Here is a 24,908-nt window from a genome sequence, read left to right on the forward strand (position 1 = left end):
AAGCAACAGGTTTTCGTAGTTTGTTGTGCAGTAATAGCTAACTGGTATACCTTGCCCCTTCAATTTCCCCATCCTCTTTCTGATTATGGAACATCTAGTTCTGTCTCCCTTACAAAGCCAGAAAAGGAAAGACTTCTGCAAGAGATCCAGTGAAGCCTCAACTTCCCTGTCTGCAGCCCCTGCCTGCTCCCTGGAAACAGGAAGTGACAGTGAAGCCCAGGAAGGGGAATGATGTTAAGAGCAGGTGCGCCAGGCTTGGAGGTGCAGACGCCCGTGCTAGGGACACGTTTGCTTGTGGGCTTCTCTGTCTACTTAAGTACTTTTAATTCAAGGTAACCCAATTTTCAGAATCTCCAGGGAGTGGGCTCTCAGACGCGGGAAGTACGAGAATTTGCCGTGGAAATCACTGCCGAGGGGAGATTAGGGCTTCCACGGAGGGTTCGGAGCTCTTTCCTGCAAGCCCATTAGGGATTCCACACAGCGCACATGGTGTAAATCACTTCCTATTCAGGCCTGCTGATGAGGGGCTCAAAGGTCGATTTTCCATGGTTATGACAACAAAAACTAAAATTGGGTCAAACCCGAAAGGTATTATCTTCCTCCGAGCCGCTAAATGCACAAGAGTAATGAGGTTGGTTGAGTAACACACCCCAGCCCGCTTGCAGGCTGCTGGGAAGACAGACAGGCCCATTCCCTGGGCGGGCTCAGCTGCCCTGCCACACCTCCACGTGTCCAGCGGAAGGTCCCGGGCCCTTCATCTCGCTGGCCACAGAGGCTGGTTGTCTGAAGCCCTCAGGCCCTTCTTCCTGCCTGTAGAAGCCTCATAGCTACTGAAGAACAGAGATGTTCAACAGCTCTAGGAAACCGGAGTCACCAGGGTTGGGGGAGGCCACTTTTGTTCCTGAGTCCTACCCCCTGTCTCCTCCTTGCCGTCAAGACAGCCACAGGTTTGAACCTGCAAGAGCTGGGGGGCTAAGGATTTGCTCCAGCTCAGCCCCTCCCTCTGAGGAATCCTGGCCTCTCACTGTGGCAGACGCCATGCCAATACCTCGAATTTGCATAACGTGCCCTTCTCCTTATACATTATTGATTTGTATTCCACGCACACACATGCTCCGCCTGGAACCCATCCTTCAAAGCTTCACTGTCAACAGGCTTCAAATTAGACCCATCATCTCAGCTTATACAGTATTTATCAACTGACCTGTCCCACAACTTGGAGTTATTCTTAGAAACTGCCCTGCTTTATCCTGAGAGAAAGGGAAGAGGGAAAAGAGTGGGGAGATATTTATAGCAAGAAGGTGCCCCTCCAGAACTGATTTTGTTCTCTAAATTATGTGGTGGTCATTTATTAAAACGGTGGATGGGGCATGTTGGCAAAGCTGGGGACACGTTGGCAGCACCCAGCCGGGGTGAAGTGGGCAGATCCTGGAGAAATATCTGAGAACCCCAGTGATTGCCACACTCACAGGCCACGTGACCACTAAGCAGGTCCCAGTGAGCCTTGATATAAGCCTCAATGTATTCATCTGAGAAATGGGGCTAATATAATCTATTTGCAGGGTCTGGGCAGAGTGGAGTGAGATTAGCTACAGGAAAGGCTTTGAAAACATTAAATTATATTCTGATACATGAGTGAACCTTGAAAATATTTTGCTAAGTGAAATAAGCCAGACACAAAAGGACCAATACTCCATTCACGGGAAGAATCTAGAATAGCCAAATTCATAGAGACAGAAAATAGGGTGGTGGGTGCCAGGGATGGCAGAGAGAGAGAATGGGGAGTTAGTGTTTAATGGAGACAGAGTTTCCACTGGGGAAAATGAGAAAGTTCAGCAGATGAAAGGTGGTGATGACCACACCACAATGTGAATTCACTTAATGCCACTGAACGAGGCACTTGAAAATGATCAAGATGGTACATTTTATGTTATTATATTTTACCACAATAAAAAATGTAATGTGTAACTACGATACAACTGTGCAGTGATGTGATGTTAGTTCCTGTGTCTTTCAGGAACATTTATCTCACGCCCCCAGCCTGGAACGGGAACCCTGCTTGGGCAGAGGGAGCAGCTCCAATCTTGCCTTTGAACTGGAGGAAAACGGGGTTCCGTTCCTTGCTGTTGCCTCTTCAGCCTTTACCACAACTTACTCATGCCATGGAAAAGCATGGATTCCACTCCCGGGCGCAGACCCAGAGTTTCAGAGGGGAGGCCCAGCCTCCCCACTCCCTGCCCATGGGGTTCCAGCAGGCCTGCAAGAAGGAGGACCCTGCCACCAGCACCCTGGCCAACCTCCTCCAGCCTTTCACAGAGAACCCTTTCAAAGTTCTGTCCCGATCAGCTCAGGACCCCGTAACACTATCACAGACTGGGGACCTTAAACAAGAGACAGGCATTTCTCACAGTTCTGCAGTCTGGGAGTCCGAGATCAGGGAGCAGCGAGGTCAGGTTCTATGGAGGGCTCTTCTGGGCTTGCAGACAGATGCCTGTTCCCTGGGTCCTCACGTGGAAGACACAGGGGAGACAGCAAGCTCCCTGGTGTCTCCTCCTATAAGGGCAATGATCCCATCACAACAGCCCCACCTCCTGACCTCAACTTGACCCTGATCACCTCACAAAGCTTTGTCTACAGATACCACCCCATAGGAGCTTAGGGGTTCACCATATGCATGGGGCACCCGATTCAAGTGGCAGACCCTTCAGATTAGATCTGCAGCAAACAAGCACAGCCACCCAAAAGCATCTGCTAACACATGGGATTTTACATGTTCTAGGAGCCATATTTTAAAAAATTAAAAACAAGCAAAAGTAATTTTCATGATATGTTTACTTAACACAATATATTCACACTATTATCATTTTGACATGTAATCAATACAGAGACTATCAATGGGAGATTGCTCATCCTCTGCCTTGCATGTGATCTTTGGTACCCCGTGTGCGTTTTACACATGCGGCCAGTCTGTCTCCACCCAGACTCCCACATCTCCAGCTCCATGGCTGTGTGTGGCTCGGGGCTGCCATGTTGGATGGTGCAGGTGAGGGATCCCTCTGTGTCCCGCAGCCCCATGACTGAGGGACATGGGGCCCCACTATGCTTGCAGGGGTCCACCGGGAGGGGAAGAGAAGCCGGTTCCCAGGAGCTGTCTTCTGCCCGGCTCTCCCACACAGGCTCTAAAGCCACAGCTCCTCCAGGCCAGCCGCCATCTGAAGGAGGGTGTTTGCCTTATGGAATCCAGAGGGGTGCTGAGCTCACAGGAGCTCCTGGAACGGGACAGGGATGCAAAACCCTTCCTCCCGACTGAGACTCCAGCAGAGCTGAGGCACACCCACCTTCCTGACTCTAGTCAAGGAAGTGGGAAGGTGGGTTGGCGGGGTGGCAGGGTGCTCCGGCCCCTCACCTCGAGCTCCTGAGCACCGTCTCCTGAAAGAGTTTGTTACCACAGACCTCACCTGCTTGGGCAGAGGGAGCAGCCACCCCAATCGGGGCCTGCCCACATGCAGCCGTTCAGTCGCGTAAGCGTTTGTGACATTGGCACGTACCCCAATCGAAACCTGGCATAGCGGGAGCTGCCGTAACAAAGCCATTGGCAGCAGATATTTAAAACTCCTGGCTTCTCCCTCGCCGAGTCAGAGAGCGGCCATGGGACACTTCCTTCCCACCCAGAGTAGCTTGCTCACTAGCAATGTGGTACGTTTCTTTACGACACAGCATTAGTTTCCTCCTGTTCCTGCAACAAATGACCACAAATAGAGTCGCTCAAAACAACAGAAGCTTCTTCTCTCACAGCGGGAGACCAGACGTCCAAAGCCAGTTTCCCTGGTTGAAGTCGAGATGTGAGCATGGCTGGGCTCCCTCCAGAGGCTCCAGGAGAGAAGCGTTGCCTGCCTCTTCCAACCTCTGGGACTGCAGGAACTCTCCGGCTTGTGGCCGCATCGCTCCAGTCTCTGCTTCTGTGGTCACATGGCCTTCTCTTTTGTCTGTGTCAAATCTCCTTCTGCCTCTCCTTTATAAGGACATTGGTGATTACATTTAGGGCCCGCCCAGATAATCCAGCACCATCTCCCCAGCTCAAGATCCTTCACTTCATGACACCTACAAAGTCTGCCTTTGACATCTAAAGTAACATCCATCGGCTCTGCAGATTAGGGCATGAATACCTTTTGGGGACCCTTTTTCAGCCAACCACAGATATGCACTAAAAACATACACAGATGTGCATGTGCGTGAGGGATGAGATGGTGAGATGAGATCAGTTCACTCCCTGGTGATGCGGCCTGATGATGTGGCCATTTGCCACAAGAAAATGGTTCTTCAGGAGACTCCAGCATTGCCCAGTGAGAGCTGGCACCCAATAAGGTAAAGCAGACACTGGCCGGCCAGCTGCTCTGAGCATCCCCAAAGCTCAGGAATCTGAGGCCCAGGGCAGGCAGAGAGTTTCACAAGGAGATGCCACCCAGAAGCTGCTTAAGTGGAGCAGTGGGAGGATTAGACTCTGGCACCATGAAAGAACTCTATTGGCTATCAGCACCACCATCATGATTGCTTCAGAAGAGGATCTGCAGAAGACCTTGCCCGGGCCCACCATACCCCCACCTTAAACACTTCAGTGCACACAGCCCCATCCCACTGCCAGCACCTGCCTGGGGTCCAGAGCACCCCTGGAGCAGTCTCAGTCCATGAACAACAGAGGCGGGTGTATAAATACCCCAGCTCCCTCTCCCCTGGGCTGGAGACCCCTAAGCTATGTGTCCTACACTTGCCTTCAGGGTCCCCAGTGGGATCAGCTCCACTTGCCCACAGCAGACCTTGGGCTGCCTCTCTTCCCCGTCCCACCTCCTCATCTCCTCTTCTGTCTCCTTCACCTCCCCAAATGCTTGCCCTTAGATACTGATACTGATCGTGGAGTCTGGAAAAGCCAAACTGAGACATAGGCACTGTCAGAGCCCCAAGGAAGTGCCACCACCAGCTCAGGAATGGCAGCAAAAGCAGAAGTGTATGAGCCTGGAGGTGTCTGGGATGAAGGTCAAAGGGGAAGCGAGGAGGTAACTGGTGAGACAGTGCTGCACTGCTCTGATGGTCCCTATGCCACACACTGCTACAGGCAGACATTTTGACCATGATATTGGTGTCTATCGCTGCTATTAAGTGCTCAATGCTGTAAATACTAGGCATGATGCTGAATGCGTAGCCTGTGCATTTCACTGAATCCAGGCAACAAAGGTGGGGTCTGGCATGGCCCCTGTGTTACAGCTGAGGAAGCAAAGACTAAGAACATAATTGGCCTAAGGTCACAGCCCTCATAAGTGGCTACAGGTGGATTCAAGCCTGGATGCCTCCCCCATCCCTTACTCCCATACGCACCAAACACATAGATGCTCATGGCAAACGTTTTAAAGTTCCCAGGCTAAGAATAACAGAGAAGTAAGCATTTGAGGAACAGTAAGGGAAAGTCAGAAGAGAGGTGAGGAAATTGATACCACATCCCTGTGGACCTTGCTTCGCAAAGGGAGTGCCCACTGGACGTCTCCACTTCCAGACTTTCCTCCATCAGAGCCAGAAAAGGGAGCAGGGAGCGCCAGGAGGAGGGTCTAGAAGGGGTGGGGAGGGACTCGATGAGGCCAGTTTCCTGCCTGGCTTGGCTGTGTGGCTCTTCTCGAGAAGCAGCAAAGGGACACGGACTCAGCTCGTCCTTGGCTCCCGCGATCACTGCATCACGCATGGGGAAATTTAAGGAGATGCTGAGCGGCCATCTGTCTGTTGTGGGGAGCTGGGCCAGAGGCTGGGCTGGGTGACCTCCACACTCCCAGCCCCCTCTTAGATTCTAAGCATTGTCAGATGTCCCAAGAGGAGTGCCCCAGTGGCCTCCTACCTTCCTGCAGCACTGCCCTGGGTCATAGAGCCTCTCAGGCCATGACCAGGGAGCTGGACCCCAGATGGAGGGGAAAGAGCCAAGGGAGCCGATGCCTCGGCCAGGCCTGGGGACTGGAGTGCTGAGCAGGCCAGCCCCTTCACCCTGTTCTGTTTGTCAGAGGTTGCAAGCTGGGGCCAGGGTGGGCTCAATGAGTCTGGATTGGAGACAGGACCAAAGCACCAAGGAGAAACGGATCAGGATAGGGGCCACAGACGAGCGGCGGCCACTTCCGGCAGAACATGGACTCCTGACGCAGTCCAGCTGGGAAGCTGGAACCCTTCTCCAGTAACCCCAGGATCCAGAGGATGGGAAGTTCTAGAGACAAAGTCTCTAACCCAGTCATCACGGGAGGCCTGCACAGATGTGGCCTAGGATGGGTACTCTGGGTTGTCGCTGGCTGGCAAGTGTCTACCAGAGAAATCAGGATCCACCCCCAGGAGGCAACTGGAGCCCCTTGGTGGAATCTGATGCTGCCTGGGAGTCCTGGGGGCAGGAGAGCAGAGGAGCCTGGCCAGAGGGCCTGGTTGTGCTGGCAGACCCTCGGGGGAGGCTAGAGACACAGCCCTATTGTCCACACCCTGCAGCAGATCAAGCAGTGCTCTGTCCCACCTGCTCCTCAGACACCACTGGGTACCTCTCCCATCCCATCAGACACCACCGCCAGGGCCTCAGAGCTCTAGCTGCACCCACACCACCTGCCACTCAGGTGTTTTAAATGGGGCAGTCACCCCTGAAGACACCTGCCTCTTCTCAGCAGTGTAGGCCTAAGCAGGGCCCAGGACTCATAATTCTGAGGTTGGCGGACCTAAATTTGGCCTCCATGGGGGCCGCTGCAATGGGGCTCCTGCCTGACAGTCCCCGCCCCATGTCAGGTGCCCATGGGATGCTGGGTGGGTTTGCGTCAACTCCATTCTCAGCCCCAGGGTGGGGACGGGGAAGGGTGGGCAGTCCTATTCCCCTGCCATTGTCCAGTCCATATCCCAGCTCAAAAGAGATTCAGAACAAACAGAAGCCCTCCCCTCTCCTCAGACAAGAGCCCCTAGTTCGGACAAGCCACACCTGGTACTGCCTCTCAGCGACATTGGCCACATCTTGCATCTTCAGGAGATGTCCATGAGATCTCTTCATTGATAATGGGACCCTTCTAGAAGGTTCCAGAGACTTCTCTAAGGACCACCCCAAAGGGAGAGTGTCCTCTTTCCTTTACAGGTGAGAGAACCAAGGCACGCACCAATGCGGTTACACAGAGCAGGCCAGGAAAACCTGCCCTGGAGAAGCAGAACCTTCCTGGGCCTGGGCGGCCCATCACAGTGACAGGGCCAGTGACGGGGCCACACAGTCCAGCATCTGCCACCAGAATCCTTCGCCAGAGAGCTTTTCTCTAGCTCTTCCTACCAAAGACCTGAATGGGGCTCAGGAACATGGATGCTATTGGGGACACAAGTCAGGGTCTGGCCCGTGGATTTAGGAGCCTCACTGGGACCGATTTGTAAACTGCCTGGTAACACGGAAACCACCAGCAGACTCCAGAGGCCACAGTGAAACTGGGCAGAAAGGAAATCCGGACAAGAAAACGATGGCCGTCCCTGCGCTCGCTGGCCTCCCAGAAAAGCCCACCTGGTGGGGCACGGGGACGAGCAGGTGCCATGGAGGACAGCGTCAGCTCCCTGAGAGGGGGTTCCTCCAGCACAGGGGCCTTCCGGCGGCGGGAGGTTTAGTGGCTGGTGACCCAGTGGTGCCACCCCAGCCACACTGCTCCCTGGAGGTCTGCCAACATGGGGGGCATCCTGAGCTGCCAGCCCAGCCCAACTTCCTCCGCCTGCCTGCCCAAGGCCGCCGCCCACCACCTCCCTGCCCGCCTGAGGCCGCCTACCGACTCCCTTGTTGTTATTCTCCTCAGTGCCTCCCTCCTCTCTCTGCTCCCCGCGCCCCCGCAGGCCTCTGCGGCACCGCGCTGGCTCGGCCGAAGCTGACTGGGTTTTAATGACATGTCTGGGGTTGAGGTGGGTGCTCCTGTCCCAGGTCTGCCTACCAGGTCCTTGCCAGCCAGTGTCCTCCGCCCCAGCAAGGGGAGTTTCAGGCTGTGCACAGCCCCCTTGCTGGGAGATTTGGAGAACCTGCCCGGCATTACCCTGCATACCCCACACACCCCGCACACGTGCTGTTGCTAGCGCAGCCATGTGTCCTCAGAGCAGAGCGCCGAGGTGGGTGGCAGGCATTCATGCGAAGTGCCCCTGGCTGCATCCCTCGGCTTCTACAGGGCACACTAAAGCCAAGGACTTCCTCTCGCATCACAGATTTTAAAACCTCCCTGGCAGTCTCAGACCACACCCCCAGTCACACATCAGGCTCTCAACCTTGCCTGCAGGTCAGAAACACCTGGGGGGCTTTGGCGCCCAACCCATGTCCAGGCCTGCCCCAGGCCAACAAACTCAGAGTCCAGGGCAGGCAGAGACTAGTATCGTAACAGCGTTCCAGCTGGTTCTTTGGCCGGTCTGAATGGCCCAGCCCCAGGGCCCCGGCCCTGGGATCCAAACCAACCACCGCCCCCGTGAGGTTGTGGAGGGATCCGGGCAAGGGGATGCAGAGCCAGGACACAGCAGGAGGACAGCAGGGTCCCCAGGGCAGCCTGGCTGAGAGGAGCACCAGAGCCGGTGTTTCAGCGTGGGTGGCTGTCTCTCTCCAGGACGCTGGGGCTACAGAGGCTACACACATTGACAAGAAGAGAAAGGCCCCGGTCCTCCCCACCACCCCTCCAGCCCCAGAGCACACAGCTCAGAAAAGCCAGGGCCCAGGCTCCCAGTCTGGGAGTGTATTTGTTCACTGTGATCTCGCCTGCAGGTCCAGAAACACCTGGGGAGCTTGGAAACCGATGCTCAGGCCGACAGAGTCAGAGTCCAGGGCAGGCAGGCACTAGTATTGTAACAGCGTTCTAGCTGGTTCTCTGGCCAGTCTAAATGGCCACACCATTCTCCACCCCAATTCCTCCTTCCCTTACACTAATGGTTCCACGGGAGGGTCGGCACCTGGGAGAGCTCTGAGGCCTCAGGGACCCGCCCCTTCCTTTCCCTCCGTCATCCATCAGCCGTCACACCCCAGGCCCCTCGGTGACAGCTGGGGCAGAGTCCAGGGTTAGGGTGAGGGCTGGGAGCTCCAGGCTGTGCATGGAGGGAGAAGCCAGGAGCCCAGGGCCTTGCCTTGTGCTTTCATGGACTCAAGGACACTCCAACCCTCCCTAAGCCTCAGCTTCCCCAGTTGCCAGGAGCAGGCGCTGCACTCTACGTCATCAGCAAAGATCCTTCCAATCCTGTTTACTTGGGCATGACGCCTGGGAGAGAAGGCGTCACCAAATATTTTCTAAGATGCACATATTACCTTACTAACCCAAGAAAAATCAATTTTACAACAGAAGTCAATGCGGAAGGAGCCTCCACAGCATTGCCTCTGGTCCTCAAGTGGCTGCGTGAATGGCCTCACTCAACTCTGCCAACGGCCTGGCCCACCCACCAGAAGCTGGCCCTGCAGGTCAGCAGCCAAGTCTCCAGCAGTGCACGGGTGGTGGACTTGCCTGGTGTGGACAGAGGTACCACGGAAAAGCCGCCAGACCTTCCCACGGGCAACAAGTTCCGTCCTCCCGGCGAGGCCCCAGGACTCTCGGCTCCCTGTAGCCAGCAAGCCCATCCTGCCAAGCCCCCGCCTTAACGCTCTGCACCTGACCCACTACGCACCTGCCGCCCAGTCTGACAAGCACGCGGGACACAACGAGGGGCCGAGGCAAGCTGCCCCTGCTGCTGGCACCCAGCCACCCTACCCTCAGATGACACACTCATTTCTATGCACCCTCAGCTGTGCCAAATCCCATAACCTTCATGTTCGGGGCCACAGGGGGAGAGGACACCGTGCCTGCGCAAGCCCTCCATCCCAGGCATGCATTCACATTCCCCGTGCAACGTTGGGGCTGTAATTACAGCAAGTGATTAAAAGGCCTGAGGTAGCCTGTCTCGGAGGGAGCAGATTAACAGCAGAGCTTGGGAATGCCTGCGCTCACCTCGGAACCACCGGTGCATCTTAAACAGGGCCCGGCGCCCCCACGAGCGGGTGATTAATGGAGGGGATAAGGACGGAGGACGTTTCCCTGGCACCCGTCATCAAACTTTTTTCTCTGGGTGCCTCCCTTGCTGGCCAGGCACAGTGGAGGGGAGGGGAGGGCAGCCAGGACTCGGGGAGAGCCCAGGTGAGGCCTCCACCACGGGCCTTGCTCTATCTCCCCCTGGGCCAAAGTGTACCCCCAAGCAGCAGCGTCCTAGGGAGAAGGAGAGGAAGATGGAAGCAAAGCCCACAGGGCCGAATGCATCCCAGGAGACAAGAACCTCAGCCGCCTTTGTCCAAATAGAAAACCTGAGGCTGCCCCTAGAATCTCCTCCAGCCCCAGGCAACACTCGGGGCTGTGCTAACAGGCAAAGGCTCTCCCAGGACCGTCGTCATCCAAGCAGGGGTGCCAAGGTCAAGCAGAACACCTGCTTGGCTGGCAGAGGGCTGGCAGGAGCCTCTGCCTGGGGTGTGTCCTCCTGAGGGTCAGGGAAGAAACAGGAAGGGACTCTCTCCGGCCAGGGCCGGGAGGTGTTTGCAGGGTTGTGACGTCCGGATATCCGGTTAGATGAAACTGTGTGTGTGCAGGCATGTCGGCATGTTGTGGGGTGTCATGCAGTATGACATGTTACCTGTGCATTTAGGTTTTAAACTACCCCCTTTTCAGTGCCTAATACGTGTCAGGGGCCGTGGACACAAAGACAGTTTAGGGACGATTGTCCTGCCCATGAGGCTCTTGGTCTTGCAGAGGAGGAGTCAGGGAAATGGGATAATTGTTGGAGGACTCTGTGAGCAAGAGCTACACAGCGAAGGCAAGGGGGATGCAGCAGTTCTGCCCGTGTGGGGTGAGGGCAGCGGCGGGAAGGGCTTAATAGAGGAGGTAACCCTGCAGTGAACCGTGACGTCAGGTGAGAATTTATCTGTCAGGTAATGTGAGCCAGATGCATGTCACCATCTAGCATAGCCCCATGGCCAGGGGACACACACCCAGATACATGTTACCATTGGGCACAGTCCCATGGCCAGAGGACACACACCCGAATGCATGTCACCATTGAGCACGGTCCCATGGCCAGGAGACACACACCCGGATACATGTTAGCATTGGGCACGGACCCATGGCCAGAGGACACACACCCGAATGCATGTCACCATTGGGCACGGTCCCATGGCCAAGGGACACACACCCGGATACATGTTAGCATTGGGCACGGTCCCATGGCCAGAGGACACACACCTGCATACATGTTACCATTGGGCACAGTCCCATGGCCAGAGGACACACACCTGCATACATGTTACCACCGGACACAGTCCCATGGCCAGGTGACATACACCCAAATACATGTTAGCACTGGGCATGGCCCCATGACCAGGTGGCACATACCAGGATGCATGTCATCCCCAAACATGGCCCTGTAGCCAAGTGGCACCCACTGGAATGCATTCACCATTGGGCATGGCTGTGCCATGGCCAGGTGGCACATACCTGGGTGCATTCACCAACAGGCACAGCTGCCCTGACCATATCCCATCCTCCTGTGGACCCCCATCCCCACAGTGGGGGCCTTTCTTGGTGAAATGGCACCGCAGGGTGCTGAAAGGGCTACCTTGGAACCAGACTCAGCCTCTTAGCAGCCACGTGGCCTCAGGCAGACCGCATGATCTCTCCGAGCTCCAGTGTCCTCTACTCCACAGTGGGAGCCCCACAAGCTTGCCTACTGGAAAGAACCGTGGGCGATGTCAGTGAGGCGGCACAGGCGCTGGGCACTCCACACAGCCTCCCGGGGCCAGCACACAGAGCCATTTCTCCGAGTGTGGTTCCTGGGTCTACGTGGGCCCACATGCCCTAGTGGGCCTCTGTGGTTGGCCTTCTGGGCCTGCCCCTGCACATCTAGTAGCCAGCTCGCCCCTGCTTCCCCCAGTCTAACCTGGAATTTGGCTAAGGCTGCCAATCAAGATACCCTGCCCACTATGGGCATGTGACCGGACCTGCCAATCCTTGAGGCACTGTGATTGGTACAGGGGCAGGCACGTGACCTCAGTCAGGCCAATCGGTGTCCTTCCCTGGTATTTCTCCTCACCGAAGGTCAATGGAGAGAAGCCCTACACCCCTCTGGAGCTGCTGGGTGGGGACCGTGTGTATCAGACTTGCTCATGACACGCTCCCGCCATCTCCACCCTGCACTGGACAGAGGAAGCCACTGGAAGCAGCAGAAAACGCAGCCAGCACACCTGGGATTCTGCTCACCTCCCAGCATGCACACAGCCAGGTGCCCCCTCACCCCATCCTTCCCAACAGCATGCACCTCTGCAGTGAGCTACATGCAGAACATGCACCTGGGAATCCGACACACGGGTATGCACTCGGCAGCCACGCAGACAGGCACTCCCTGGGCCCAGCACTGATCCAAGCAGTGGGCCGCTATTGCCTGAGTCCTCTCACACCTGCCAGGCAGCTTCTAGAACCGCCGCATTCACAGATGAGGCCACGGGTGCATAGCCTCACACACCCAGGTGGCCCGAGTCACGCCTCGTTGTTGTAATCTTGACAAACCACTGCTGTCTCCTGGATCTCAGCAACCACACAGTGATATCCTGCCCTTTTGTGGCCACTTCCCGACAGGCTCTGGGGCCACAGGCTGCCACCACATCCCTACTGCCCCTCAGCAACACCACAGCCACCCCTAGTAACCCTGGCCCTAAGCCACAGCATCTAGCACAAGCCTCTGGGTGGCACCCGCATCCCCCCAGGCCGTGTGGATCCACTGGACCATGAAGCATTTCTATTTGGTTAACGCCACAGCTTGGGAAGGACAAAGATGGCCCAGTGCATATGAAAGTCCTCTGTGCACTGTGAAATGGAACCGTGCAGAAGCTGTGGCTGGTGTAGAGCTGTTCTCTTGGGACTTGGTGGGAGAGCACAGGGAGCTTTCCAGAAAGACCAGACAGGAGGCTGGGGCTCGGCGCCGCCCCATTCCTAGTCCCCACTTCCCTAGAGCCGCCACCTCTTTGCTGCCTGGGGTGAGGGAATTCTCCAGACTCTCTAACACACCCTTGGGTGTCCTGAGGCAGAAGTTAGCCTCTGCCTGGGTCCCTCAGCCTGTGTGCACCTGGTAACACCTGGCACCACCCACACAGCTACAGGAAGGTAGAACTTGGCAGGAGGGCAGGAGACCCTTTCCGGAGAAGCAACGTTCAAGCCAAGGGCAGAGCTTCCATCTGGATCAGCAGAGCCCTGCTCCGGTGAAGCCCTGTGGCAGGGCTCCCACTGCTCCCCAGGCCAGGCTCCCCAGGCAAGGCTCCCACTGCTCCCCAGGCCAGGTCACCTCATAGCTGGGGCCCCTGGGGGTGTGCCCAGCCTGCAGCTGGGAGACAGTGCATGGCCCAGGGCCCAGTGATCCAGCCTCTCCCCCATCTGACCCCCACGCAGCTCCTCGCCATGTGTCAAGTCCCTTGTACCCCAGGTCTCTCCCGTCTCCTGTGTTACACTGGTCCCTTCCGTGAGACCTGCAGAAGCTCATCGACAGGGTGGCAAGAGAACCGCAATTGGAGAAGAGCCCCCAGCACACAGAGAAAACAAGAAATGCTGGCCGCTGGCAGTGCAGTTCCTTCTCGGAGTCTGCTCTGCTCTTCCCTTGAGGATGTTCTCTCTTCCCTCCTCCGTCGGAAAACCTGTTTGCCTTTCAGTTTCAACCCAAGGCCACCTCCCACATTGTCCCTAAGTACCCACCCTCCTTAAGGAGGTATCTGCCCCTTCTCTGGGTCCCTGCTGTGGCATCCACACGCCGCGTTGGTGTGGTGGGCAGGCATTTGAGGCTCCTGGCTGAGGCTGCACCGCTTCAGAGACCATTGCCACCTTTCACCCCTGCACCGAGCCCCACACGCTGCTAGCACATCACAAGGAGTACACTGCTGCTGGGTGGATTGGCTACGGCCCTTCTCCAGCAAGGAACATAGTTTATCTTCTTCCTTCCAGAAACCTGGCTTTAATCGAGGCGCTCACCTCCAGGACCGAAGTCAAGGTCTCCTCCACTCCAACAGCCTTGAGTCCAAGGCTCTGTGTGCCCACAGCCAAGAACATTTCACCAGGCCAACAGAGAGAGAGGGGAGAGTCAGAGAGAGAGAGGCAGAGAGCACGCACAGCCCTGGCCGGGAGCACCAGCTGCTGCTGTATCCGTCTGCATTCTCCGGGCATGACAAACGTTCAACACAACAAATGAAGAAAAATGAACTATTTCCATTGCCTAAAATACTCCCATCCCCACGGGGCTTAAGATAAAAAGTAAGAACGGACAGGCATTGAATTGAAGAGAACGCAGGTGGCATGAGCTCTATGAAATGCCCATGTGTGGCCACGCTCCCCTCCCTGGGCACCCCTGCCCTTCCACCAGCATGCTCAGGCCTGCCCCCTGCCCTGGAGAACCAGGATACCCAGCTCCTGGGCAGAGAGACACAGGCTGTCACCCCATGTAGGATTAAATGAGGTTGACTCAAAAGAGCTGCTTCATAAATATTCACGCCCAGCCCAGAGGGGCTCCAGGCCTTAGAAAGAGCCAGAGCTCTGTTCACACCCCGAGGTCAGAGTTCATCCCCAGAGGAGGTCCCGGGACCCTCATTCCACTAATTACTCCTGAGAGCCTGGCCCAGCTGGTAGAGATGGGATGAAAGTCTCAGGCAACTCGAATGAGAAGCTAGGAGGACCCGCGAGATGGAGCCACAGACTTGGGGCCTCCCCAGGTGTGCCCTCCGAAAGCACGCTGGAGCAACACACTGTGCACGGACGGATGGACGGATGGACGGATGGATAGACGCAACATGCTGCATCCATGCGCTGCAACGATACCTGCCCCAGGAAGAGAGGAAGCTCTGACACATGCTGCAATATGGGTGGACCCCAAAAACATGACGCTGAGACAAGCCAGACACAAAAGGTCGCATGTCGTACAATCCACCAATAAGAGGGCCCTCGGGGAGTCCCACTCATAGACACAGAAGGTAGAATGGGGGTTGCTGGGCTGGGGATGGGAAGGGGAGTCGGTGTTTTATGGGCACAGAGCTTCAGCTGGGGAAGATGAGAATGTTCTGGAGGTGGATGGTGACGATCGCACAGCAATGTGAAGGTGCCGAATGCCACTGGTTGAACTGTGCACTAAAAATGGTTCACACGGTTAATGTTATGTCACGTGTATTTTATCATCATAAGAAAAAGGAGGGCCGGGCCCTGTGGCTCATGTCTATAATCCCAGCACTTTGGGACACTGAGGCAGGTGGATTACTTAAGGTCAGGAATTTAAGACCAGACTGACCAATATGGTAAAACCCTGCTTCTGCTAAAAATAAAAAAAATTAGCCAGGTGTGGTGGAAGGTGCCTGTAATCCCAGCTACCTGGGAGGCTGAGACAAGAGAATCACTTGAACCCAGGGGGCGGAGGTTGCCGTGAGCCAAGATCACGCCACTGCACTCCAGCCTGGACTACAGAGTGAGACTCTGTCTCAAAAAACAAAAACAAAAGAAAAGAAGAAAATGATGGAGGGAGGCAGGAATGGAAGAGTGCTGAACTTTCGAAGCAGGAGTGGGGTGCAGGGGCCCCCATTCCTGCTGGCTGAGCTCTTACTCAGTGCTTCAATTACTCAGCAGGGAGAGAGATTGTCAGGACAACTCAAAAACTCCAAGGTGCAGTGAAAACCCCCACTCAGTCCACCACTGGCCTCTCATCCACGGCTTCAAAGAGGGAAGGCCGGGGAAAAACCCCACGGTCATTAAACAGATTGTGCTGGGGGAAAGTTATCATTTTGGTAACATGGACAGAAAATCAGGAAATTTCCAGTTCTGAGACACATGATCCCCAGCCTTCCTTCCCTCTGGCAATTTCAGGAGCTGCCTGGCCTGTTCCTGACTCAACAGCAAAGCCCCCGGCAGATCCCTCACCTTCTTGAAAGCTGCTGGCCCCAGGTCTGACCCGGTATTGATCCTGCAAGTGCAGACAGGAGGCAGCCGCAGAAACCCAACGAGACTCCCATAATTACACGGAGATAAGACTATCAGGTGTAATTAAACAGTATCCACAGGCAGACCACTTGGCTACATCCCCCGTCTCTCCCCTCCCTCCTCCTTCTTTTCCCCAGGACTGCAAAATAAATTATCCTGTGAAGTCAGCAGAGGCTGAGCTATGGAAACAATTAAACAGAAATTAAATCTAATTCATTTATACTCTGAGCACAAGTGGATAATGTAGGTTTTTTTCTCTCTCTCCTCTTTTCGCCTTGGTGTTAGAGAGGACTATTATGGGAAATTAATCACGAGACATGGCAGTGAAAGTGATCTATCACTCTTGCCAGTGCACAGACCGACTAGACACGATCTATGACAGCAGCTACACATGTGAGGTGACGCTGTTTGGGAGAAGGGGGCAGGCAGGGATGGGGGGCACCTGACGGAAGCCCATGTGATGGCCTGGCCGGGGCCGCAAGTCCTCCGGGCCGGAGGGTGCTGGAAAGAGCCTTGCACGTGAGTTTCCCCGGGCTTATTCAGGTGTCTCCAAAGCCTGGCTCATACCTACATGGGGAAAACACCGTAATCCCCAAACACTGGAGGTGCTGGGGCCTGGAGGCTGTGGGGAAGCCTCCTGGATTTTTCTCCTGCCACTGGAAGGGCAGGCTTGGCGGAACAGCCCCTGGGAGGAGGGCCTGCAAGAACAAGCCAGGCCTCAGGCTCCCCGTCCAAAACCGGGGGTGAGGCCCCCTACCCTGCCTCCCCTAACAGAAGCAGCACGGTGCGGAGTAGGGGGCAAATGAGCAAATCCACAGGAAGGCGCTGAAGAAGGAAAGCCGCAGAGTGGTGTCTAGCTCCGGGCCGAGCGAGCCTCACTCCAGCTTTCCTGCTTTCAAGAGAAACAATTTGGAAAATGGTTTTCCCGTCGTAGGGAGGGTGGAGGTGGCATAAATAGAACATTTCCTCCAAATGAAGGGAGGGCCGAGGCGGCCGCGGCCAGGAACAGCCAGAAGGAGAAAGCCAGCCATCACAGGAGACGTGTCTTCAGGGTGCCATAACCGGGAAGCACCAAGAGAAGCCCAGGGCTGGCAGGTCCCCCCAAGACCTGGGGATACCAGGCCCCCAAAACAAATCCTCTGGAGGTAAACCAAGAGCTGGGGTGCTGGGGAAGCCTGAGCTTTGAACTCAGCATAAAAATCGGAAGAAACAAAGGTCAGTTTCTATTCTGCTGCTCTCCTGAAGGGCAGGCAGCCCTCTCAGCAGATGGGGCCATCCCTGGGAGCCCGCACACCCCATGCCCCCACCCCCAGGGCTCACGCACCCCACAGAGTCCTCCTGCCATGCTCTCAAGGAAGCAGAACAAAAGACCTGCCAGTGACGGCAAGCAAAGGTGTGTCCCGCAAATCCTAAGCCCTCTGGCCCTGAAATGGCCCCGGCTTTGCAGCCCACCCAGCTCAGAGGTGGGCCCGAGCTAGCCAGGACCAGGGCGGGTACGGGGAAGAGAACCCCTCAAGAGGGAAGGGCCACAGCCCTGCTTCCCTGCTAAGAGGAGACGGCCTCCCTGCCGGTCCCCTCCCCGCCTGTCCCCTCCCCTTTACCTGTCCTGTCCACGCTGTCCGGATCATAGCATCTATCATCACTATCAAGTGTTAGTCTTGCTGGAAGGTTTGGCCCTCGGCCCTGGCTCCTGGAAGGTCACCCCTAAGCCCTTGGAGTACCCTGCCTGAAAGAGCATCCCTGTTTACCTCGGGCCACGCCATGTCAGCTTGACCCCTGGAGTGGCTGGAGACCGAGGTCAGTACCTGGGTGGTCAGTCACGTCTCCATGACTGAGACCCAGTAAAACTCTGGACACCAGGGCTGGGGTGAGCGTCCCCGGCTGGCAACACCCACATGTGCTGTCCCGTATCGTTGCCGTGGGAGGAGCAGCAGAGCTCCAGGCTGGTTCCCGGGACCCTGCCCTGCCTCTGCGCTGCTCCCCATGGCTGGTTTTCATCTGCATCCGTTCACTGGAATAAGTTGTCACCTTGAGGATGGTGGCTGTGCCGAGTTCTGAGTCATTCTAGCAACCCTGAGCCTCAGTGGTCCACAAAGCACATTGAAAGTCACGAAGCCAGGTCTCCCCTGTGCAATCGAGGGCACCAAGGCCCAGGCTTGAGTGAATTGCCCAAGTCACGCAGCTCCCTGGGCGACGGGGCCGGGACCAGTTCTCTCCCAGCTTGCCCCTACCTCCTCGCCTGTGGAGTGGGGCTCGCCGGGCAGTGTCAGCCGGTGGCGGTGTGACATCGCCCCAGGCAGGCCAAGCAGGTGACCAGGCAGCAGGGCAGGAGACAGCAGGGCTGGGACACAGGCTGCTCCCCGTCAGCCAGAGACTGAGGACATGCAGGGCAGCTGCCAACCTTCATCTCCAGGGACGGCAGTGAGGACTAGAAGGAGCATGTCAGTCCAAGGCAGGGAGCAGCCTGAAGCCGCAGCCGGGTGAGCTGCCCTCCTGTGTGCATGTGCCAAGGTCCAGGGGTCAGGTGCCAGGAACACAGAAGGTGCATTAAAACCCCAGCCCGTACTCCCACACCCAGATGCACATGTTCCCACACCGCCTGCCCCCTGCCACCAGCCCACCAGCCGCCTCCCTCTGCCTGGCCTCACACACAGGGCCAGAGGCCTAGAAGTGGTTAATGTCCTCGGCCGCCTGAGCGTGGCACCTCGGCCTGGGGGCAGACGGCGCCACGCCACAAAAAGACCAGCACCTGCCACGGGGCCTAGGCTGGCGGAGCACAAGGGTGGGGTTGGTGTTGGGCTCCCCTCCAGGGCTGTAGGGAAAGAGTGCCTCGGGCCCACCCAGCCGGCCGGGTGCCATGCACAGCCTCCCCCAGCAGACACACTCGCACACAGCTTCCAGACCGGCTTCTATCTGAAGTTGCCCCATGTTGCAAGAGGTCCCCACCAGATCCAGCTACACGAGTTACAGGCCTCAGAGCAAAATGCAACTGGGAGGCCCTTGTTTGAATCTCACAATGGTGACGGCAGAGCACCGAGCCAAGCACAAGCCCTCCTGAGCAGGGAGCACACGGGTGAAGCCAGCCTGGCCCTGCAGCCACAGCCACTCCTGGCTGTCTGGGAGGGGACTGCAGGCACGCAGAGAGGGTGGGGACATGAGAGATGCAGCTTGTTCCCCTTACACCAGGTAAAGCCAGGGACCTGCTGCTCAGTGACCACGGCAATGCACCAGTACATACAGGCATGCAGACACACACGGATACACACTCACGCTCAGACACACACTCACAGATACACACAGACACACACACAGCTACACACACATGCTCACACAGACACACACACTCATGCTCAGATGAACACACAGACACACACTCATACATACATTCACACCCTCACATACACTCACTCAGACACAGATACAAACACACTCAGGCACACCCTCACATACACACACACACACAGACTCACAGACACTCTCATACACACAGACACACAGACACATACACACAGATACACACATTCACACACACTCAGATACACACAGACACATACGGATACATTGACAGACACACACACACATTCACACAGACACACGCACAGATATATACTCCACACAGGCACACACATTCACACGCAGACACATGTATAGACACACAGACACACACTCATATACACTCACACACAGATCCATTCTTACATAGATGTATGCACTCAGACACACTCATGCTCACACACACAGAGACACACATACATTCACACAGGCACACACTCACACACATATACCTTCACAGATACATAGGCACACACACAAAGTGTGGACACACAAAAACACACAGTCACACATGCCCATATATATATTCTTAAGGCACTTTTTTGCTAAAGAAATTTTATCTCAGGTCATTCAAGTCCTGGATAGGTGTGTAGCCTAACTAATATCCACTGCCAGTGAAGTGGACATGGGAGTTTTTCAGTGAAGTCAGTGGCTCAGGACTCAGGGCCAGCATGAGTGGCAAAGAAGGGCCCTGCTGCTGCTCCCACCACCGGCGACAGGTTGACCTCCAGCTGACGGAATCTGGGACCGGTGCAGACCACACTGGAGGGGAGACCCTGGACAAACTCGGGCCGCTGGAAATGCTCCTAAAATGTGTGGTTGCCTCTAATGCTGAAAAACTGTTTTCATGGCACTGTGTGACCCCCTGAACAGCTCCCCACTCTCTAAGTCTCCACCTTTGAGGAACTGTTCTCTGGTGCTGTTTTTCTGGAATGTTCCCTGCCATTATTTTTCTAGAAATTGCTCTAACCCAGAGGCCCTGTGTCATGCTGTCTTCCTAAAGGCAGCCCTGAGCCTCAAGTCCACCAGTCTCTAGAGATTCTCTCCCTCCTCAAAAACCATCCTCAGGAGCTAGAGGCCCTCAAACTTCACGTCCAGACACAAACTTTCCTGCTGGCACCAGGGCTGGAGCCCTGAGGGGCCATCCCCACCGCGCACCACCCCCGAGCTAACTTTTACCCAACTATCTTCAGGGTACACTTGGGTGTCTTGAGAGATCCTTGGTTGTGTTAAGACAGTATCATCTCTAAAGTCCTCTCACCCGACACACACACCACCTCTCCCCACTGAGAGGATACGAGATTCGCCTCAGGAATGTCAGATTTCATCCAAAGTAGAGAACAGCGCCGGGCGTCGTGGCTCGTGCCTGTAATCCCAGCACTTTGGGAGGCCAAAGCGGGCAGATCACCTGAGCTCAGGAGTTCAAAACCAGCCTGGCCAACGTAGTAAAACCCTGTCTCTACTAAAAATACAAAAATTAGCCGGGCGTGGTGACAGGTGCCTGTAATCCCAGCTACTCGGGAGGCTGATGCAGGAGAATCGTTTGAACCTGGGCGGTGGAGGCTGCAGTGAGCCAAGATGGCGCCACTGCACTCCAGCATGGGTGACAGAGCAAGACTCTGTCTTGGAAAAAGAAAAAAAAAAAAAAAAATTCAAGGAAGCTCTGACTCAGGCTACAACAGGGACCGACTCTGAGGACATTATGCTGAGTGAAATCAACCAGGCAGAAAAGGACAGATCCCATAGATTCCATGAGTATGAGGTTCCCAGAATAGCCAAATCCATAGGGACAGAAGGAAGAATGGAGGTTATCAGGGGCTGGGGGGGTTGGAACAATGTGGAGTTGTTTCTGGGGGCAGACTTTCCGTCTAGGAGGAGGGAAAAGCTCTGGAGATGGGTGGTGGTGACAGCCGCACCACAGTGCGAACACTCTTTATACCCCTGGCTTCTAAATGGTTACGACGGCAAATTTTATGTGATGTATATTTTATCACAATCTAAAACGCAAAGTTTAAATGTCTCAAGTATGGAACTGAACTGGCCTAAATGTCACCAGTCACCACCAAACCCCACCGTGTTTCAAGTGTTCAGAGGGCGGGAAAGGGGCTGGAGGGAGTGGGGGGTCCTTCTGTGCTCTCAGACACATCCCCAAAATGTTGACGCGAAAGTTTCCGTGACTCTTCTCACATTCCTCGTGGTGAAGAGACCCAAGTCCTCAGTGGCGACTCTCTCTGTATTTTGAGTTCTGTTGTCCCTGGTGAGCCAACCAAAGACAGGATGTGATCAAGAGCCCCATCGGTTCGTGGACAGAGAGTTACTGAGGCTGGTGGAGCTTCAGGTGAACACGCACCTGCCAGGATTCCGGTGAGGGATATGGCGAGCCGCCTGTCCTCAGGACTCACAACCCCGTGGGGTAGAAGGAGACGGGTAAACACAAATTAAACACAAGGTGATAAAACGCAAAACTAATAAAAGGCAAACCTTCTAAACTAGTCAGCAAATTTTCAGTGGTCCTCGATTTCAGGAGGTAGACAAGAGTTTAGCATCCTGATACCTTAACCCCCACAGCCTTCTATACCCCGTATCTCACTCTCACCTGGCCACCTCGGCAGCACTGGAAAATGGGGCCAGCCTTTCACAGCCTCGAGTGGAGGTTTGGGTTTCTGTCCTGCCTTCATGACCTCCTTGTCGCTCTTCCCTTCTGGCCCTCAGTTTCCCCATCATTAAAACCAGGGAGTTGGGTTAAATGGTCCCTAAGATCCCTTTGAAGTCCCCCGTTCTATGATTGAGGACCTTTGAGTTTTCCTCCTGAGAGAGGATCACAGAGTTCTAAAAATAAAATAATCCTGCTCCCCATTTGGATAAAACAATGAGTCTGGCAGAAGGGTACTGCAGACACCAATGTTTGGGCAGGCTTACCAACACACGGTAGACATGCTGCAGGTTCAGAGCCATTTCCCTGGAACCAATATTTACAAACACTGTCTCAGCGTCAAAGCAGGCAAACAGCTTCACAGGAGTTTAATGGAGACCTCTCCTCCCCCGGCTTAATGGAGGCAGCCCACTCTCTCCTCGGCAACCTCCCGATGATTTTAAAGAGGAAAAACACCCACAACAAAACACACCTTCACTCTCACGGTGGGCATTTAGGCCAGCTCTGGGATTTCACTGCCAGATGACTACCTTGAATCTGTGGCAGCATTCCCCTCCTAGGATGCCAACCTCAGGTGGTGAAAGCTCTTTCCTCCCTCCACCAACAACTTGCAGAACGGGGGGTTAGATCCTGCTGCCCCTGGCCGGGCTGGGAGCATGGAGCAAGCATGGGCACTGGGGGTTAGATCCTGCTGCCCCCAGCCATGCTGGGAGCGTGGAGCAGGCACGGGCACGGCATCTTCCAGCACATAGCTCTGTCCTGCAGCAGGTGTAAAGGGAGCCCTAATTTGCATAGTGCCTCAAACACAGCATCATGGGTGGGTTCAAGCTGAATCTCCCCAATCCCTGTTTGGTTCTGTCCCACCGACTGCTTAAGATCTCCATTATTCCATAATTGGCTAACAAGGATTCTTGCGTATTATTCACTGTCAGACAGCGACACCCTGCCATGTTCCTCAAAGCATATTACCCTCAAGGGCTCTGGCATAGAAAGAGCCCAACCATGCCTCCCAACCTTTCGGGGAGCCCTGTAACCAGAGTTTGGCGCTGTTGACATTTGGGGTGGGACCATTCCTTCCTAGTTGTGGGGCCGTCCTGTGCATTGTGAGGTGTGGAGCAGCGTCCCTGGGCCCCTCCCACTGGACACCAGGAGCACCCCACCTCCAAATGAGAAAATGGAAGATGTCTCCAGACATTGCCAAATGTCCCCCAGGGCAACATCACCCCCAAGTTGACAACCTTGCCATAAACTAAAGCACCACAGGCACACTGGGGGCAAGAATCACCATCCTCCTAAAAAAGAGCGAGCCAGAGGCCAGGGCCTCCTGTACTCGTTACATGGAGTCACCAAGTTACAGGTGAGTTTGCCGAGAAGTGAGAAAGACTGGTCTTCAATGCCCTGGAAATGCTTCCCAGTCTTCCTGGAGGGGCCAGCTGCCAATACTAGCTGGATTTCTGTAACGCTGCACTCTCTCTCATCCCCATTCTAGAATTATCTGCACCTCTGTGAAGCGTCTATAATCACATACATGTAATCAAATCGAAGTTGTCAGGCTTGCCAGGAGCTCAGTGTCTAAAGGAACATTGCCGAAATTCTTTGGGAAGTATATTATAATTCCAATCACCATCATCTATTTTTCTAAGCTTGGATTTTTGTAGAGGAAAGTTGTTTCCTTGTTTGAGTATATATTCTATGAGTACATTTTAATTCAAAAGGGATCAAAACTCATTTTTTCTTTAGAATTTCAATCCGTCTCTTGTGATAACTGGAAAAATGCTGGAATCCCCCACCCAGGATGGGAATCGCTGACCTACAGCCTGGGAGGAAAGCCCAAGAAAAATGGCTGGATTCAGTAGGATGAGCTGGCTGCGGAGACGAGCCACCGCCACCCCGACACCCACTGGCTCTGCTGCAGCTCAAAAGTTCGCCTCTAGGCTGCTTCCAGGTTGGGGCACACCAGGGGCACTGACACCATCCAGCCACAGTGCAGGGGACTGAGCCAGGAAAGGAAATCCATGCAGCCAGCACTCAGCCATCTTACCTGGAGGTGACGCCAGCACTGCCAGTCACAGTCCCTCAGGGAGAGCTAGCAAGTCGTGTGGCCCCACTTACGAGCAATAGGGGCAGCACGAGCTCTCCCTGAGGGACTGTGACTGGCAGTGCTGGCGTCACCTCCAGGTAAGATGGCTGAGGAGTGTGACTCTCAGGTGGTCACCCACAGAGGCTCGGCCAAAGCAGCCATGAACCCTGCCTGGAGGGGCCATGCAGAGGCAGCCGCCGGTGCTCGTGATGAAGCCAGCCTCATCTACGAAACGGGACCATGCGCTGAGCCAAGTGGCTTCCTTCCCAAAAGAGAACCCAGGATGATCATCATGCATTTTGTCACCTATCACAAAATCCTAAATCCCAGGGAATTTCTGCAAGGCTCTCTCTCTCCCACTGACAAAGAGTGAGGTCAGGACAGTGGCCTGAATGCCCAGAGTGGTCCCCGGACCCACTCTTGGGCCAGGTCATGAGATAGGAAGCATCCTGATCAGTAGCAAGGGGTCAGAGCAGAGGACAGTGGGGTTGGCAAAGGGAAAAACCACAAAGGCAGTAGGGGAAGAGCACCGCCGCCCCAGACAAACCAAGTCCTGGTGGCTGGATGTGAAACGGACATGAGCACTCAGTTCCGTTGCCCTGGCACATGGAGATTGAAGGGTCATGGCATGGCACGGACGAACCAGGCAGGCCTCATTCTACGCAGAGGGTTTTGTACAGACAGTGATTCACCTTGCACCTTCCCCTCATACCCACTTTGGGTGAGGGAACTGAGTGTATGAGAGGGTTTGGAACAAAACCATCGTGTGACACCAGGTCAGCCCCCTCCTGCTCTTAGCTCTATAGCCAGCCAGGCTGGGGGGCGCTACAAGGTAACCAGA

At 55.3% G+C, this 24,908-nt stretch overlaps 1 protein-coding gene across 3 annotated transcripts in view; it reads right to left on the reverse strand.

Moving 5' to 3' along the window:
* Nucleotides 1-24,908, reverse strand: part of RBFOX3 (RNA binding fox-1 homolog 3) — a 522,015-nt gene that overhangs the window by 414,496 nt on the left and 82,611 nt on the right. The window contains exon 1 of one of the 3 annotated variants that reach the window (XM_023211645.1): nucleotides 14,016-14,187. The exons of the other annotated variants lie outside the window; for them this stretch is intronic. The gene's annotated coding sequence lies outside the window, so the exon portion shown is untranslated. Of the gene's footprint in view, nucleotides 1-14,015; nucleotides 14,188-24,908 lie in introns of those variants that run through there. 3 annotated transcript variants of the gene reach the window in all.

This window comes from Piliocolobus tephrosceles, chromosome 16, assembly GCF_002776525.5.
Source record: "Piliocolobus tephrosceles isolate RC106 chromosome 16, ASM277652v3, whole genome shotgun sequence".
In the NCBI taxonomy this organism is placed as follows: Eukaryota; Metazoa; Chordata; class Mammalia; order Primates; family Cercopithecidae; genus Piliocolobus; species Piliocolobus tephrosceles.